Source organism: Heterodontus francisci, chromosome 1 (assembly GCF_036365525.1).
Source record: "Heterodontus francisci isolate sHetFra1 chromosome 1, sHetFra1.hap1, whole genome shotgun sequence".
Taxonomy (NCBI): Eukaryota; Metazoa; Chordata; class Chondrichthyes; order Heterodontiformes; family Heterodontidae; genus Heterodontus; species Heterodontus francisci.
Window position 1 is genome coordinate 204,234,998 of NC_090371.1, and position 12,455 is coordinate 204,247,452.

The window sequence follows — 12,455 nt, forward strand, 5'->3', positions numbered from 1 at the left end:
AGGAACAGGCCATTCGGCCCTCCAAGCCTGCACCAATCTTGATGCCTGCCTAAACTAAAACCTTCTGCACTTCCGGGGACCGTATCCCTCTATTCCCATCCTATTCATGTATTTGTCTAGATGCCTCTTAAAGGTCGCTATCGTACCTGCTTCCACCACCTCCCCCGGCAGCAAGTTCCAGGCACTCACCACCCTCTGTGTAAAGAACTTGCCTCGCACATCCCCTCTAAACTTTGCCCCTCGCACCTTAAACCTATGTCCCCTAGTAACTGACTCTTCCACCCTGGGAAAAAGCTTCTGACTATCCACTCTGTCCATGCCGCTCATAACTTTGTAAACCGCTATCATGTCGCCCCTCCACCTCCGTCGTTCCAGTGAAAACAATACGAGTTTATCCAACCTCTCCTCATAGCTAATGCCCTCCAGATCAGGCAACATCCTGGTAAACCTCTTCTGTACCCTCTCCAAAGCCTCCACGTCCTTCTGGTGGTGTGGCGACCAGAATTGCACACAATATTCTAAGTGTGGCCTAACTAAAGTTCTGTACAGCTGCAGCATGACTTGCCAATTTTTATACTCTATGCCCCGACCGATGAAGGCAAGCATGCCGAATGCCTTCTTGACTACCTTATCCACCTGCGTTGCCACTTTCAGTGACCTGTGGACCTGTACGCCCAGATCTCTCTGCCTGTCAATACCCCTAAGGGTTCTGCCATTTACTGTATACTTCCCACCTGCATTAGACCTTCCAAAATGCATTACCTCACATTTGTCTGGATTAAATTCCATCTGCCATTTCTCCGCCCAAGTCTCCAACTGATCTATATCCTGCTGTATCCTCTGACAATCCTCATCACTATCCGCAACTCCAACCTTTGTGTCGTTCGCAAACTTACTAATCAGACCAGCTACATTTTCCTCCAAATCATTTATATATACTACAAACAGCAAAGGTCCCAGCACTGATCCCTGCGGAACACCACTAGTCACATCCCTCCATTCAGAAAAGCACCCTTCCACTGTTACCCTCTGTCTTCTATGACAGAGCCAGTTCTGTATCCGTAAAGATTAAGAGTCAGGCTTTAAATCTGCTGGTTAGGTAAATAGCCTTGTTAAACAAGAAGCAGCCAGCAGTGGCAGTTATCTGTCAATCGGTTGGAAGTAGTTAGGTTCAATATGTGTTATCTATTGCTGAACTCAGTGAGGGAACACAATTGAGAAGAGACAGTTGCCTGAGTGAGACATTTTCCAGAATGAATTTGGAAATTTGGTGCACATGGGAATTCAGTGCAGAGGGGAAAGAGGGGTTCCTTTGCCTATCTTTTTCAGCCTCCAGCAGTTGGTGAGTCTTCCTCCTCTGACTCCAAGGTAGGTGAATGCAAATTTCCATTACTTCAGCTTGAATTATTAACCAATCGACGAAAAAAAGATTGTACAGTGATGGCAGGGCCAGTGGTGTGCTGTAACTGCAACATGTGGGAATCTGTGGAAGGGACTGCAATCCTGGACAACCATGTCTGCAGTAAGTGTCTGCAGCTTGCATGACTTCAGCTCAGAATTGCCGAGCTGGAGACTGAGTTGCAGACATTGCGGAGCATCAGGGAGGAGGAGAGTTATTGGGACACTTTGTTCCAGGAGGCAGTCACATCCCTTAGGGTAGGGAGAGCATTAGAGATGACCAATGGTCAGGGACAGGAGGGTGTGACTGCAAGTGAGGCAGGTAGGGGGAATCAGCATGTAGCGATGGACTGATCTTGTCCAGCAGGTATGAGGTCCTTGCTACCTGTCTGGATGAAAAGAAGGACTGCAAGGTGGATGAGTGGACTGACCATGGCACCATGGTGAAAGATGCCATTCCGGTGGGGGGAGTGAAGAGGAATGTGGTAGTGATAGAAGATAGTGATGGCCGGCACAGACACGATGGGCTGAAGGGCCTGTTTCTGTGCTGTATAACTCTATGACTCTAAGACAGTATAGTCAGGGGAATAGATACTGATTTCTGTAGCCGCAACTGGTAGCACCGACGGCTGTGTTGCCTGCCCAGTGCCAGGGTTAGGGACATCTCCTCGCAGCTGGAGAGGAACCTGGAGTGGGAGGGCGAGGATCCAGTTGTTGTGGTCCATGTGGGAACCAATGACATAGGTAGAACCAGAAATTATGTTCTGCTTAGAGAATTAGGCTTGGAGGGCCCAAATTCACAGACGGTTTTCAAACATGGTGTTTTCTGGGAGAGAGAAGGAGATACAGAAAGGGACACCCACAGCTTTCTCTGCTGCTGCAGTCTCAGTTATTGCTTGTCTCTTTGTCCAAAGGAAACAAAAGCTCCACCCGAGATGGACAGTCACATGGCTGCTTCAGGTTTTCTGGAATCTTCTAATGAAATTCAAGGTTAGGAATTGACTCCACAAGTCCCAGGATACCAATCTACACTTGGAGGGGGTTTGCTCTTTCTAAATCAATATGTCAGGATTGCCTTGACTGCCATGCTAATGAAGGCATTTTTGGTAATTCAATCACTTAGAGCAAGCCATTATACTGGCTGAGCCTCTTGTTAGACTTTTGTCTCCAGTTCAATCTCCTGGTATTTCAGATACAAATTGCAGTGGCCATCTTGGCTGCTAGTTTTTGTTTAAAGTTACTGCAGGATTTTTAAATTAATAGTCTAAAGCAAGTTTCCAACCGATTAAATTAATATTTCTCATTTGGCACATGGGGTTCTCTTGACAGGTGATTCAATCCAATACCAGCGGGAACAGCGGTTATAGGGGTGATTCAACCTAATACCAGCAGGGGCAATGGTTACGGGTGTGATTCAATCCCAATACTAGCAAGGACAGCGGCTACAGGGATGCTTCAATCCCGATACCAGCAGGGACAGTGGTTGCAGGAGTGAGTCAATCCCAATACCAGCAGGGTGAGTAGTTACAGTAGTGGTTCAATCTTAATACCAGCAGGGACAGTGATATCAGGGGTGATTCAATCCCGTTAGCAGCAGGAACTGCGGTTACAGGAATGATTGGTACGAGAGTGCTACTATTTCTTTGTAAAATATGTTTTAAGGACTTATCATTGAATTATTGACATTGATTCATCTGGAATCTTGAAGAGGTGCTGAACCCTTTTTTTAAAGTCACCAGAAGGTTCCTGGATTTGGCTTGTTAACAAGCTCTTAATGGAAGGTACTTGTCTGTGGATAATCACCCAGCAGGGATTGTTTTTGACTTGGGGAGATGTTTACAAAGAAGTGACAGGCTAAGATTTATAGAGGTCAGGAGGCTTGCCTTCTGGAATGTTTTTAGTTTCAATTTGAATTGTTACAAAAGATGGTTGGATTTTGCCTACCCTAAAGACCCAGCTCATCTCTCTCTCACTTGAAAAGAAACCCATGCATATCCAGAGTGTCAGATTACTATTTCCTCTTGTATTTGAAGAAACCCTGAATATTTGAAGAAACCCTGTGTATAAAATGTGTGGGATCTGAAACTGTTGTTGCCGCATTTCTGCTGTAAGATCTATCTGAAGCCTCTATAGCTGCATTTCTTGGAAAGTCTACCCAAACTGATCTTCAACATCACCTGGAAAGAACTGTTCTAAGAAAATCCTAGTGACAGCCATCTAAATGCATTCAGGATGCCAAACCAAAACAAAGGACATCTTTTTATACCTTCATTTTTTCTTCAAGTTTAAGCAAGTATTCAGCCTAAGTGTTTTTTTTGTTAACTGGTGTGTGTTTGTGTTTGTGTGTGTGTGTGTGTGTGTGTGTGATAGGCTAAGGTTAAAAAAAGGAGCTTTAAACACAATGTGTGTGTTTAGTGTGTTCTATTTGGGGATAAAAATAGAGTATATGATTGATCATATCGGTATGTGGGGAAATTTAAATATATGTTGTAACCTGTGGAGAAGTGGGACTAGAATAAACAGTGTACTCCTCCTGCCTCAGTCATAACATATAATTGGGGACTCTGTGCAGGATAAACCCAACGCCGACGATGTTCAATTGTAAGTGGGGTAATAATAATTGAAAAAGGAAAAATAAAAAGAACCAGGTTTCTAGTGTAATAGAGTAAAGTCTATACCACTGGAATGTCTTTAATAGTTGCTGCGACCTTTCTGGGGAAGAAGAATGTAACTCTAAGTGGTTTGAGATACTTAACCAATGTTAAGCTAATAGCATTGGCAGCAAAATTGGGGTTAGAGTTACAAGCAGAAGCTAGGAACACAGACACAATTGAAGTAATAGCACAACATTTACAATTGGAAGAAGAAGAAAGCAAACCAGAGGGCAGTGCAGTTAAATTAGCTCAAATTTAATTACAGATGAAGCAGCTTGAGTGGGAATAGGAAATGGATAAACTTAGGCTTGACAAAGAAAACAAAATGGAATTGAAAAAACTTGAGCTTGAAAAAGAATTGACAATGAAAAACTTGTACTAGACTTTCAAAGAGAAAAAGAAGAAAGGGAAGTTGAAGTTAAAAGCTAGAACTAAGTCAAAAGGGTGGCCTTGACTTCAAGAAAAATTCTAATGAGGATAGATCTGACTCCAGCCCAGGACCCAACAGAGAGCTATTTAATTTGTACAAGCCCTCCCTAAGTTTGAGGAAAGCGATGTAGAGGCATTTTTCATTTCTTTTGAATAGTTGGGCAGATAAACGAAATAGCCAAAGGAAAGCTGGACATGGCTTATGCAAAGCAGGTTGCTGGGCAGAGCTCATAAAGTTTATGCCATGCTTTCCAAGGAGGATTCTGTAGATTGAGATGGCAAAAACGGCTATTCTCACTGCATACGAGTTCGTCCCTGAAGCTTACCAACAGAAATTTCGGAACTTCCAGAGATTGTCTGGGCAGACTTATATAGAATTTGAGAGGGTGAAGCAAATTAATTTTGATCTTTGGATACTAGCACTAAAGATGGAAGCCACATATGAGAACCATAGGGAACTAATTCTCCTGGAAGAATTTAAAAATTCCCTCCCTCCATTGGTAGGACCCCATGTAGAGAATCAGAAGATTTCAGCGGCCAGACAGGTGGCAGAAATTGCTGATGATTATGAGCTTCTGTATAAGCCCAAACCCTTTGTCCGTCACCCCCACAAACCCAAGAAGGATAGAAGGTGGGAAGGTGAAAGGAAGGCAATTAGCCCGGGACAAGAAGGGACAGCTGGGAACACCCCAGAATCTCCTTCTCAGGCTGGAAAGGAAGAAGTTGAGGGTGGAAGTGAGGTCCAAAAACCTAAGTGTTACCATTGTCACAAGGGGGTACATCTTCATGCAGAATGCTGGAAGTTGCGAAGAAACCCATGGGACTTATTGGAGTGCACAAAGCCAATGCAGTGAAAGGGACCCAAACTGACAGTACAGTAGATCAGGCTGTAGCTCTGACTGCAGCTGTAAGGCCAAATATAAAAACCAATGCGAGTGCAGGGGCTGTGAATAAGATACCTGAAAGTTAGAAGGAATACTTGTCAAAAGGAAAAGTAACTCCTTATCCCTCAAGTGAGGCAGGCAAACCAAGGGATACAGGAGTCACCCAAACTCTGTTGTTCGGGAAGAGCATAACATTTCCACCAGAGGATGCACTGAATGCTAAAGTTTTAGTGAATGGTATTGGCGGGTGTATATACCCGTACCTTTGTATTGAGTGCACCTAGAGTGTAACCTGATGTCTGGAACGGTAACTGTCGGAGTTGTCCATAGTTTGCTGGTAGACGGAGTTGACCTACTCCTGGGGAATTATTTGGCCAGAACGAAAGTAGCAGCTTCTCCAGTAGTCATGGAAAATCAAGTGAAGTTAAAGAGACAGAACAGTTACAGGAAAAGGTTCCAGGAATTTCTCCTTCTTGTGTAGGAACCCAATCAAATAGCTAAACAAGTTCTATTGTTGGAGGTAAAATTTTCACCCCAGACAGACAGCTGAATATCTGAAACTTTCATTGGGAATTTGGATAATCCGAAGGAAATGTTTAATAAGTCTTCTCCGATCAAGGCTCAGTAAGCTGATCCAGAATTAAATAAAGTGGCACAGTCATCTCTAACAGAGGCTGAAGCAAAAGGAGTTCCAGAAGGCTATTATATTAAAAATGGGATTCTGGTGAGGAAGTGAAGACCTCCTCACTGACCTGCGGATGTAGAATGGATGGTAGTGCCTAAGTATTGATGAGAACTATTAAAGATGGTGCACTTAATTCCTATAGCGAGACGTGGGAATCCGGATGACCAAATCACATAGAAGTTGACATTTTTACTGGTCAGGTCTTTCCAAGGGTGGTGCAGTTTTGTAAAAGGTGCCATACATGCCAGGTTGTGGGAACACTACAACCTGCCATAAAAGCGGCACCTCTACTTACCATAACACTTTTTGGGGAACCACTTAGTAGCCTGTTGGTAGACTGTGTAGGACCCTTACCGAAAACAAAAGCAGGACACCAATATATACTCACTATCATGGATATGGCCATTCGGTTCCCAGAGGCCATTCCCTTGAGAACAATTTCTGCTAAAGTAGTGGTAGAGAAGTTAATCAGTTCTTCACTTGATATGGATTACTGATCGAGATTCAGTCGGATCAAGATTCCAACTTTATGTCTAAAATTTTTCAGCAAGGTATGGTTAATTCTGGGTATAACACAGTTAAAGTCTTCAGCATACCACCCACAGACACAAGGAACTTTAGACCCTCAGAACGATGATCAGGCATACTGTCATGAATATCCCCATAATAGGGATAAAGGGCTAGAATTTCATTTGTTTGCCACTGAAGATTCACCTAATGAGTCAAAGTTTTAGTCCTTTTGAACTAGTTTACGGACATGAGATAAGAGGCTCTCTAAAACTAATTAAAGAAAGGTTCTTTGAACAGAGAGATGAATCTTCTGTGCTAGTTTATGTATCCGCCTTCCGGGGACAGCTTATGGGAGCTTGCAAAGTGGTTCAGGAACATCTTAAAGCTTCTCAAACAACTATGAAGAAATGGGCAGACAAGCATGCAAAGACCCGAACATTTCAACCAGGGGATGAAGCATTAGTATTACTACCTTTACAGGGTGAACCGTTGAAAGCACGATCAGTGGTCCATATAAAGTGGTCAAGAGAATTGGAGAAGTAAATTATTTGACTGACACCCCAAATTGAGGGAAAAAGAATCAACTGTGTCATATCAATATGTTAAAACAATATTATCGCCAGGAGGAGAATATGCAAGCACAGGTATGTCAGGTAGTATGAACAGTGAAGAATGAAGGGGATAGTGAGGATGAGGCAGAAGGAGGCCTAGACAATCCTCAAATTGAACCTCCTACTATCCGGTTAGCTAATACTGAATTGCAAGGGAGATTGGACACAATGCTTTCATATTTAGATGCAAACTAACAAGGCTGCTCACAGCATTTAAAAGAGTCTGTAGGGATAAACCAGGATGTACAACTTTAGCTACTAAGTATCATCACCTCATTCCATGACAATATGAAAGGCACAGCGGTGCCTCATCAGACCCCTTTCCTATTCTGGGTGGCGTGAAACAGGACTATGTTCTCGCACCTACACTGTTTGGGATTTTCTTCTCCCTGCTGCTCTCACATGAATTCAAGTCTTCAGAAGAAGGAATTTTCCTCCACACAAGATCAGGTGGCAGGTTGTTAAACCTTGCCCATCTTAGAGTGAAGACCAAAGCACTGAAAGTCCTCATCAGGGAACTCCTCTTTGCTGATGATGCTGCATTAACATCCCGCACAGAAGATTGTCTGCACAGATTCATCGACAAGATTGTGGCTGCCTGCAATGAATTTGGCCTAACCATCAACCTCAAGAAAACAAACATCATGGGACAGGATGTCAGAAATGCTCCATCCATCAATATTGGCGACCACGCTCTGGAATGGTTCAAAAGTTCACCTACCTCGGCTCAACTATCACCAGTAACCTGTCTCTAGATGCAGAAATCAACAAGCGCATGGGAAAGGCGTCCGCTGCTATGTCCAGACTGGCCAAGAGGGTGTGGGAAAATGGCGCACTGACACGGAACACAAAAGTCCGAGTGTTTCAAGCCTGTGTCCTCAGTACATTGCTCTACGACAGCAAGGCATGGACAACGTATGTCAGCCAAGAGCGACATCTCAACTCATTCCATCTTCACTGCTTCCGGAGAATCCTTGGCATCAAGTGGCAGGACCGTATCTCCAACGCAGAAGCCCTCGAGGCGGCCAACATCCCCAGCATATACACCCTACTGAGCCAGCGGCGCTTGAGATGACTTGGCACGGTCCCCAAAGATGCACTGTACAGCAAGCTCGTCACTGGTATCAGACCCACCAGCCGTCCATGTCTCCGCTTTAAAGACGTCTGCAAACGTGACATGAAGTCCTGTGACATTGACCACGTTGTGGGAGTTAGTTGCCAGTGATCGCCAGAGCTGGCGGACAGCCATAAAGGCAGGGCTAAAGAGTGGCGAGTCAAAGAGACTTAGCAGTTGACAGGAAAAAAGACAGAAGCACAAAGGGAGAGCCAACTGTGTAACAGCCCCGACAACCAATTTTATCTGCAGCGTCTGTGGAAGAGTCTGTCACTCTAGAATTGTCCTTTATAGCCACTCCAGGTGCTGCTTCACAAACCACTGACCACCTCTAGATGCTTACCCATTGTCTCTCGAGACAAGGAAGCCATAGAAGAAGAAGAAGAAGAAGACAACCTTAGCCACACATGGTGTGGATATAGGGGAATCCATTACTATAAACCAACATCCTTACCACATAAGTCCAGAGAAACAGGCCCAAGTAAAAGAAGAAATCCAATACATGCTGGAGAACCACCTAATAGAACCCAGTCAAAGCAGCTGGAGTTCACCAGTAGTAATAGTGCATAAACCTGATGGTTCAACCAGACTTTGCATAGATTACAGAAAAGTAAATGCAGTAACAAAGGCAGACTCCTACCCAATCCCTCGGATGGAAGACTGTATTGACAGAGTGGGCAGTGCCATGTTTCTTACAAAAATAGATTTGTTAAAGGGATATGGTAAATTCCTCTAACACCCCCAACGAAAGAAATATTGGCTTTTGTCACCGGATGGTATTTTCCAGTGCCAAGTGATGCCATTCAGGTTAAAAATGCCCCAGCAAACTTTCAGAGACTAATAAACCAACTGGTAGCCAGTGTTCCTAACTGTGTACTTTGCCTTGATGATGTGCTGGTATACAGTGACACTTGGAAGGACCACTTGAAACAACTAGAAGCTCTGTTAAAAAAATTACAATTAGCTGATCGAGTAATAAACCTTGCCAAAATCGAATTCATAAAAACAAGAGTGACCTACCTCGGGCACATAGTAGGGCAAGGACAAGTGTTGCTAAGAACAGTGAAAGTACAGGTATTGGTGGAGTTCCCTACCCTTAAGACTAAGTGAGAAATCATGTGGTTTTTGGGATGTGTGGTTTCTACTGAAAGTTTATACAAATTTTAGCACTATAGATGCTCCACTAACAGATTTGCTACAGAAAAGGAAAACCAAGGTAGTGTGGTCAGGGGAGTGCCAAGCATCTTTTGAGAGGCTGAAAGCCATTTTAACTAATGAACCATTGTTGGCTGCTCCAAATTTCACTAAGCCCTTCAAGGTAGCAATTGATGCTAGTGACCTGGGGGCCGGTGCAGTCCTGTTGCAAAATGATGAATCAGGCATAGAAAGGCCAGTGGAATACTTTTCAAAAAAAACTAAATAAACACCAAAAAAGATATTCAGCTGTGGAAAAAGAAACCCTTGGTCTATTATTGGCTCTTAAGCATTTTGATATCTATGTCTGCCATGACTACAGACAGACACTGATAATAACTCCCTAGCCTTTGGGGCAAAATTTAAAAACCAAAATGCCAGACTATTCCAATGGAGTTTACTATTACAGCCCTATCAGTTAAAGATTATCCACATTGCGAGTAAAAATGTGATTGCAGATGCTTTATCGAGAATCTAACTTTGTTTTGGGTTATATGAGTGCAAAGATGGTACCAAGCAAAAGTATATTAACTACAGGTAAAGAGTGAATGAGCATGTAATTGGAAATGTGTTTTAAAATGTTTTCATCATCTGTTTTTTTACACCTTGTAACGAAATGCATTTCAAAATGGTGTTTCATTTCTCCAAGGGTGGAGATGTTATGAGCGTGCTTCTGTTTTTTTGAAAAATATGTTTTAAGGACTTATCATTGAATTATGGAGGTTGATTCATCTGGAATCTTGAAGAGATGCTGAACTTTGTGTTTTTTTTTAAAGATGTCACCAGAAGGTTCCTGGGTTTGGCTTGTCAACAAGTTCTTAGTAGAATGCACCTGTCTATGAATAATCACCCAGCAGGGATTGTTTTTGACTTGGGGAGATGTTTACAAAGAAGTGACAGGCCAAGATTTATAGAGGTCAGGAGGCTTGCCTTCTGGAATGTTTTTAGTTTCAATTTGAATTGTTACAAAAGATAGTTGGGGTTTGTCTGCCAAGAAGACCCAGCTCATCTCTCTCTTTTGAAAAGAAAACTATGCATATCCACATTCCTATTTCCTCCTGCATTTGAAGAAATCCTGCATATTGGGAGAAACCCTGCGTATCGAATGTGTGAGAGCTGAAACCCTTGTTGCTGCATTTCTGCTGTAAGCCCTATCTGAAGCCTCTAAAGCTGCATTTCTTGGAAAGCCTACCTAAACTGATCTTCAACATTGCCTGGAAAGAACTATTCTAAGAAGATCCCAGTGACAGCCGTCTATGCACATGCAGGATGCCAAACCAAAACAAAGGACATCTTTCCATACCTTCTTTTTTTTCTTCTTTAAATATAAGCAAGTATTCAGCGTAGGTGGGTTTTTTTGTTTTCTTTGTAACAGCACTATAAACAAAAAAAATCCTTTTAGTTTTCTGGTTAACCAGTGTATGTATGTGTGTTTGTGTGTGTGTGTGTGAGGGACTAAGGTTAAAAAAGGAGCTTTAATATTTCAATGTGTGTGTTTATGTTTTATTTCATTACTGGTTAAGACTTGTTTTATAATAAACTGATAATTTTGTTGTCTATTAAAGAAACCTGTTTGGTGTGGTTTATTCTGGCATAAAAATAGAGTATATGATTGGTTATATCAGTAAGTGGGAAAATTTAAATATATGTTGTGAACTGTGGAGAAGTGGGACTAGAATAAACAGTGCACTCTTTCTGCCTCGATCGTAATATGATACAATTCCAATACCAGCAGGGACAACGGTTAGAGGGGTGATTAAATCCCAATACCAGCAGGGACAGCGGTTAGATGGGTGATTCAATCCCAATACTAGCAGGGACAGCAGTTAGAGGGGTGATTCAATCCCAATACCAGCAGGGACAGCGGTTAGATGGGTGATTCAATCCCAATACTAGCAGGGACAGCAGTTAGAGGGGTGATTCAATCCCAATACCAGCAGGGACAGCGGTTAGATGGGTGATTCAATCCCAATACCAGCGGGGACTGCAGTTCTGGTTGTGATTCAATCCCAATACCAGCAGGGAATGCAGTTATAGGAGTGATTCAATCCCTTTACCAGCAGGGACAGTGGTTACAGTGGTGATTCAATCCCAATACCAGCAGGGAGAATAGTTACAGGGGTGATGAAATCCTAATACCAGCAGGGACTGCGGTTACAGGGGTGACTCAGTCCCAGTACCACCAGGGACAGCAGTTACAGGGGTGATTCAATCCAATACCAGCAGGGACAGCAGTTACAGGGATGATTCAATCCAATACCAGCAGGTACAGTGGTTACAGGGGTGATTCAATCCCAATACGAGCAGGGGCATTAGAACATGTGGGGAAGATGACAATTGGTGTTATTTCCCAAATTCATAGCTAGTACCATTATTAGTTTTCATTTTTTTCTCCTTTTTGCTAAGTTTTCTCACAAGTAGGCATTTCTTGTTGTGCTGCAGGGTAATAATATGGATTATATTGTCGTAAGCTCTTTTTCAAGGTTTATCTTACTGTCGGCATTCTGAAGTATATTCTTGGTCTGTTTTGATAGGCACACAAGATGAAGAAATGGCTGAGCCCTCAACTGAGCACCTCACAAAACTCTGTATCACCCACTTTTACAGTGTCAACCATCATCAGAGACACTATCGTTCTGGAGTGGGGAGGTCAGTTACTGAGTTACAGAAGGGAACACTTGGTGAAACAGAACATGGGTGAGTGCAGTGAGGGAATGTACAGTGGACAGTGGAGAAGGCACAATCTACCATGTGAAAGGTTTCCTCAAAGGCTGTTGCAACTGCTGAACCCATGGATTTGAACCTGATGTTGCTGGCTACTAATACGATTTGGTAGCTCCACATCAACAGTTCATGCCGTCTTTTCACAAGCATCTAGTATAGTTTGGAGTATCTATGGAGGAGTCCACAATACAGTGCTATATGATCATGTGACTGCATGCCAGCTCACTGTAAACTGGGAGCCCTCTGCAAATG